The sequence below is a fragment of the Engraulis encrasicolus genome, chromosome 1 (assembly GCF_034702125.1).
Source record: "Engraulis encrasicolus isolate BLACKSEA-1 chromosome 1, IST_EnEncr_1.0, whole genome shotgun sequence".
Lineage (NCBI taxonomy): Eukaryota > Metazoa > Chordata > Actinopteri > Clupeiformes > Engraulidae > Engraulis > Engraulis encrasicolus.
The window spans coordinates 25,918,404-25,925,686 of record NC_085857.1 but is presented as its reverse complement, the minus strand read 5'-3'; the positions used below and the strand labels follow the sequence as shown (position 1 = coordinate 25,925,686).

The following is a 7,283-nucleotide window of genomic DNA, read 5'->3' as shown; positions in this document are numbered from 1 at the left end:
CTACAGCATTGCGGACATTCTTTCCAGGCACATCAAAACTTTGGTCGTTACAACGTTACGACAACATGATTGTTACCCATTCTGGCTATAACAAAGGTCATAATAGTGGTTGAGGCACAAAGTCATGTCCTATGCCCATGCCACCTCCAGTCTATTCAATTTAATTCTATGCTTAAAGGATAAGTTCAGCCAATTTCAACATGCAGTTGTAATGCTCACACTACCCTGGACTTGTCAGAACCTGAGAATATTTTTTATTTTTCTTCAGCCTTTTCCGAGATCAAGGTCACTGTAATGGGGGCATCCAACATCCAAATGGTTATGCAACATCAGCAGACAACTAGCAAACAGCAATTCCTTTGGGGAAAATATTTGGAGTAGGCCTATGTTCAGATTTTTAAAAATGTAAACAAAAGCTGCCCCCATTAGAATAACTCAGATCTCGGAAAGGGCTGAGCCGAAAATTGCAGCATCACCGAGTACTGACAAGTCAAGGTAGCATGAGCAATACAACAGCATATTGAAATTGGCAGACGTGCCCCTTTAAGTTTAATTTGTGTTATTTCCTTTCATGTTCATTTGACAGGGACAATATAATATAATATAATATAATATAATATAATATAATATAATATAATATAATATAATATAATATAATATAATATAATATAATATAATATAATATAATATAATATAATATAATATATAACAGTACAGAACAGAACTAAATACAACTTCACAGATCCTTGTAGGAGAAATTTGGAAAGGTCTCCATGTACTCCCATAGTCTACTACTCCAACAGTATCAACAAACATCTTTCTGCAATCCCATGCACAGTCTGATAGCCTAGCGTCAGGACAGGAGGACTTAGGTAACCAGAGTTTTCTGTTGCACACCTGATACTCAGTCCGGTAACAATGAGCACAATCGTGGCTATTGTCTGTCTGGGAATAGTACACACAACAGGTCAGGACATATTGTTGCTGCTCGCTCGCTCGGTGGGAAAGACCAGGTATTGCAACACCCCATTGCATTGGGGAAAAGGGATTTGGTGGAGTCTGGGTGGGGTAGTGTGTTGTCCTGTGTAGTGTGTGTGTGTGTGTGTGTGTGTGTGTGTGTGTGTGTGTGTGTGTGTGTGTGTGTGTGTGTGTGTGTGTGTGTGTGTGTGTATGCATGCATGTGTGCGTGTGTGTTGAGTCCTGAGTCTGAGTGTCACTGTAAAGGGCTCTGCATACTTCACGTGCGCACTTTGTCGCGAGTGGCGCGAGAACCATTAATGACGTCATCACTTGCGACAGACTATTCATACTTCAAAAGCGCCTTGCTCGCATTGTCGGAAGTGCCCTCTGCTGTTCATGAGAGAAACGGCAGTATTTTTCGCAACTCGCAGCGTGAGTTCTACTGATGTATAAAATAGAAAGCCAAACACGGCTGCTGTAGGGCTACTGAACGTCTGACTTGTGACTTACCACATTGAAACATATATTTTTTGTTGTAGCCTACATTGCCAGATAATTCCAAGACCATGTGAGAGCATTGTTCTGGCGGCAGAATTTATAAATAGATCGCCGAACACAACGTGCTTCTGAACAAAGTAAACAATTGTTTCACTAAACAACATTTAAGAGAGAAGATAAAATAACTCTCTGACATTTTATTATCCTCAAAATGATGCAGGATCCATTCTGTAGTAGCCTACAGTAGTTGTAGCCTCTCTTCGCAACTCCTGCTTTGTCTGCCTATCTGCGTGGTCGCTGGTGGCGCACGACAAGTTAGAAAAATCCTCGTGTGCACGACGTGGCGACACGCGCCGAATTTTGAGCTTACGACGGGGGGCGTGTCGAAATTTTAGGTCACGTGACGGCGCGCGCCATCGTCGTGAGTGAAGTATGAAGGAGACTAGCACCACTCACGACTAGTATGAATCCCCCTTAAGTGTGTGTGTATGAGGGGGTGGGGGGGTTGGTATGTTTCCAGGTGTGAGTTTCCATTAAAAAATGTGTGTCATAGCATAGCATAGCATAGTGTGTGTGTGTGTGTGTGTGTGTGTGTGTGTGTGTGTGTGTGTGTGTGTGTGTGTGTGTGTGTGTGTGTGTGTGTGAAGGTATGAAGGTTGCATAGTAACAGCAGAGGTGTCTCCTTCTCCCATTACCTTAACGACACACACGAGTGTGTGATGCGATCAATCTCGTCTCGTCTCATCTCGTCTCAGTGAGTGAGTGAGTGCATTTGGGAGATAAGGCCCTGGCAGGACAATAGCAACAACACCCTTTCCCAAAAAGACTTCATTTTCTCCTCCCATCACTTCCATCACATTCTGTGCTACTCAATCACACAGCTGTTTGTGCGGAGGGTGGGGTGAGGGGTGTGTGTGTGTGTGTGTGTGTGTGTGTGTGTGTGAGAGAGAGAGAGAGAGAGAGAGAGAGAGAGAGAGAGAGAGAGAGAGAGAGAGAGAGAGAGAGAGAGAGAGAGAGAGAGAGAGAGAGAGAGAGAGAGAGAGAGAGAGAGAGAGAGAGAGAGAGAGAGAGACTGTGTGTATAGATGCAGTACAGAATACACACGCGTGCACAGAGAGAGAGGGGGGGGGAGGATAGACTGAGGGTGGTCAAAGCCATTGTATAGCCTAATCATGAACTCCAGCATTATAAATTAGCTTAGGTCTGAACGGCCAGATAGAGGGATCCTCAATCAGTTGTAATTACGCTCGTCATTATAATACTCAAAAACGACAAAGAAAGATAATGCCTGTCTTCAGAGGAAATTGGCTGAAGGAGGCCTTGAATAGAAAAAAAAAACTGCCGGAAGCAACAAAAAAGAAAAAAGAAATCCAGAGGCTTTCTGCATTAGTCAGCACGGATTTGACTTTGTGGGCTACAACGTCATGGACGATGTTATGCTGCCTTCAAAAGACTAGAGTAGAGTATATTCCAAGCTTGTTTAGGGGAGAGAGCAGAAAAGGCAGCGAGCAAGCACAACATAATGAGGGTGTTTTCTTTTTAGCTGTGTGTGTGTGTGTGTGTGCGTGTGTGTGTGTGTGTGTGTGTGTGTGTGTGTGTGTGTGTGTGTGTGTGTGTGTGTGTGTGTGTGTGTGTGTGTGTGTGTGTGTGTGTGTGTGTGTGTGTGTGCCTGCCTGCCAGCGGCAGTCACAGTCAGACTAACCGGGAGAGACAAGCTGTGTCAGTCACTCGTGTCTTTCTTTCGAGAGACCAATACAAGCGCGAGTATGCGCGAGCCTCGTCTTCTGACAGTAATGTGGGTCAATTGGACGTCCGCGCGATGGCGAAAATGGAGCCAGCATCACCACGCGCTGACTGAGAGAGTCTGCAACAGAGCAGGCCCCCCCACGGCGCGCGCACACACACTCCTTGTGTGTGTGTGTGTGTGTGTGTGTGTGTGTGTGTGTGTGTGTGTGTGTGTGTGTGTGTGTGTGTGTGTGTGTGTGTGTGTGTGTGTGTGTGTGCTCAGAGAGCATTTTAAAACACCACTTTCTGCTGTGATAGCCCGTGAGTCTGTGACGATGTGAAAGCGCTGACGCCGATGTTACCTGTGTGAACCTAGCTACACAAGCACGCGCGCGCTGCGGGGGAATGCCTCTGTGTCTTTTCAGCTTTGCTAGGCAATACTGTTTACATGGTCTACCTGCAATTTAAAACCGACAGACAGTGGGGCTGGTCGATTGTTGAAACTGGAGATATTGTTTCGGTTGTATAATGACGATAAAGAAATGAGGCCGAGAGGGTAAAGAGAAATTATATATTGTGCGTGTCTGACGTTGCGCGTAAAATTACAGTGTGGAAGGCTTCATCTTTCCCCCATTTCCTTCGTCATGTCTGTGATGTGTCGGGGATGGCGGAACTGCTGTCATAATAACGGAAATATCCTCGAAATATTGCCATTTTAGAACAACGATGCGAGAGAGTGGATGCAGAGAGAGTGGGTGATGTAGCCTAGGCTAGACATGATGTAGACCATCGGTGCAAAGCCTAATGTACTGGAATCCCATAGCATTGTTTGTTGCCGACTCACCATAGCATCTCCTTATTCACGAGACTATAGCCTACCCACAACAGATAGCAAGATGCCACAGCGCAACCCAGACAAAAAATACGCCAAATTCTACGAAGAGTGTGGGAGAAATGTGTTGCCTACCTGAATTCCGTTTCCATTATAGCGGCAGGCTCTGGAATCAGACTCGTGGCTGCTGCTGTAGTGACATTCCCCTTTATAACCTAGCGAACGGTTTTGTCATTCCGCGTTGGTTGGTCGTTGTGCGCTTGTTGGAACAAGGCTTTAGAATAAAGAAATGTTGGGATACGTTACCCAACACATTGCCCACTGTTCCTGGTTAAATTGGGAGAAAATAATCGGAGCTGTCAGTTCGAGCTTCCTCAAGGAGACCCTGCAGGCAACGCCTACAATAAATGGCACCTCCCAAATCGCCGCCCCGTCATGGCTACACTCACGGCCCAATTTCTATGGACCTCAGCATGGGAAAGGATCTCCAGGCGACTCCGTCACAATTGTATGGGGCTGAATAGTTTGTCTAGGAAATACATCGCAATGTAGCCTACACCGCACAAAGACAAAAGCTCGAATAGCTACGTGCACTGCGCCATTTTGTGCCAGTGAATGAAGCGGAGGCCCCTGGCTGATACAGAGATGCGCGTAAACGTCAGAGCTGTGACAGACATGGCTGTAGCCAATGGCGCTTCTAGGATTGTGAAAGTCGGTTTGATTGACAGCGCTGCGTACCAATCGCATGTATGAAGGTTTATTCTGCATGGGGGAGAGATGCAAGTGCAATTTCTGCCAAATGTTCCATCCATTGGGGGTAAGAAAAAAAAGTCATGTAGACTACAAAGGTGACAATTTCCCTCAGTGTCATGTTAGAAAATGATAATAGGGGCTGTGCAGCTGGAAACATACAATTTTGGAAAGGTTCATCCACTTCACCTCCCCGTGGCCCCCCAGGGGTCCCCGCCCCCCACTTTGAAGTGCACTGGTCGGACTTACCATGGCCAGACTGAAATATTACACTATTTGTGCCACTTGCATGCTATTTTGTGGGATAAGAGTCCTAGACCAGGACAACACCTGCTTAGAAATCTCCGTATGTAACTTTTCACACATTTTCAGAAACTAACACTAACTTAACATGAACAAATACCACATGAATCAGTATGAAGTCCTGCATGGACTGAAAAATTTGACACTTTAGGTGCAAATGTGTCTTTTCAGTTTTTTACTTCTGCAAAGATGCAGTATGACATTTACGGAACTGTTTGTAGGCCTACATGAGGCCCCAAAATTGCACAAATTATGACTCACTGTTGCTTTTACACCTTTATGACCCTCTACTCTTCATTAAAATCACTTTCAAATGTTTTCAGATGTCCAAAGAAACCTTAATTTTAAACAGGCTCATTGTTACCCAGAAACATGGTCAAATGAGCTTGCCTGTGATATCAGACAATATAGTCTGATATCACACAGAACCAGTGCTGAGTACTGAGTAAAATTAGATTGATTGAGGCAAATTAACATTCACAATAATAAAACATTCTGCCGTAAATTAATGGAAATTAGGCAGGAATGCACTTTTTTCCCTTATTTTTTTAAGTATTATTACTTTTTTCCCCCTGAAAGGGAATATTCCTATTTTGACTCATTTGCCTGTAGCACAATGATAAAAAAAAGTATGATTTACAACTACCAGCTATTCTGAACCTGCTTAACCCATTGGTGCCTGATGTTGCGTTGTGCAGCATTGGCCCTGGCGCCTGGAGCTGCATTACGCATGCAACATTCAGGCTCCTGAGATTTGAGACAACTTTATTAAATATCTCAGTTTGATTGAGATGAATGAACACATTCTAATGAATGAAAGATGAGGGTCTTAGCATTTAAATGCAACTTAGGGCATATTTTTATGTGCTTCAGAAGCTGAGATATTTAGGTTTTTATAGGCTGAGGGCAGCTTTTCTGAAAATGGGCTCAGGCATTCAGCACCCTTTTTTGCAGGTGCCTTAGGCGTCAATGGGTTAAATTAATGCAATAAGTACATACTCTTGATTTTCTTCCAACTGGACAAAACATCTATTTTCACTGAGAAAACATGACAACATTCATTAGAAATATAATGATCCAGTAATTACACAGTAATAGAGTTCTTCAGTAACGCGGAAGCATGTAGTAGATTGTAGTCTTTCATGTTAGCATTTAAGGACTTCCTGGTTCGTATCGGCTTCCGGCCTCCATTGGGAATTAATAGGGGCCAGTTTCAAATAAGCTCCGAGTGCAAGCACGCGCTTAGCGAACCCCCGCAAACTGTCGAGGGTGTTAAAAATAGGCTGTAGGTATGACATGGTTGATCATTTTGTGTCAAACTTCGACATAAATACGATGTTGCGTCCATATGCTAAACGCTACAGAAGCAGCGCCTGTATCTAACGTCATGTACGTGCGGAGGGTTGTACCCATGGCAACCAAAGGAAAGTATGTAGTTCGGAAGTTTTAATGATCAGAAAGGGGTTAGCAATATTGAATTATAATCATAATCGTCATGATTCAACATGTGAATACACCAACATGATGATACGATCCGTTCCACTAATGAGAAAGGGATGCGGGGACACGCTAATGTTCGTTGTTGGCGTGCAACTTATATTTTTGCCAAACCTGAATCTCTATGGCGTTTTGCAATGTAAAAAATCGCCATGGAACCGGAAGTCCAAACGCCGCATACAAGTTGACGTCAACGCTGAAGAGCTCTATTGGGCCTACTTACTTGGTGTAGCCCAACTGGTGGCAATGCTCACAGCAGTACATTACACCCCAATATATTTCAAAAGGTGCAGGGGCATATTTCGTGATGCAGCCAGTGACAATTGCATTGCCATACATTGGACAAAAGACTCACATGGATATGATTTTTTCAGAAGTCTGAAAGGGTCAAATGGGCACCATGATGATTCCAATCTCACAGCAAATAGAGAATAGAATAATGCATGCGTAGCAGAGCAGAATAGAATGGAATAAAATAGAACAACTCTATTGTTTTTTTGTTTTTTTTTACATTGGATACAAATATTTAATGTAGCTAGGCCTACAATTCCAAACCACTACATTGTAAACTATACAAAACATTGTGCAAACCCCACTACAGGCCTACCCAAGCAGGCAGACATGTCACAGTTAACAGACTTGAGAATGAGAATACATGTAAAGTGCTATGCCAACATCAGAGGATCATGGGTGACATTGGCAAATACCCGGACACACT

The 7,283-nt window shown here is 43.8% G+C and overlaps 1 protein-coding gene across 1 annotated transcript in view; it reads right to left on the bottom strand.

Annotated features, from left to right (window-relative positions):
- Positions 1–4,389, bottom strand: part of evi5l (ecotropic viral integration site 5 like) — an 87,336-nt gene extending 82,947 nt beyond the window's left edge. Inside the window, exon 1 of the mRNA XM_063199284.1 lies at positions 4,151–4,389. The gene's annotated coding sequence lies outside the window, so the exon portion shown is untranslated. The remainder of the gene's footprint in view (positions 1–4,150) is intronic.
- Positions 4,390–7,283: the final 2,894 nt, after the last annotated feature.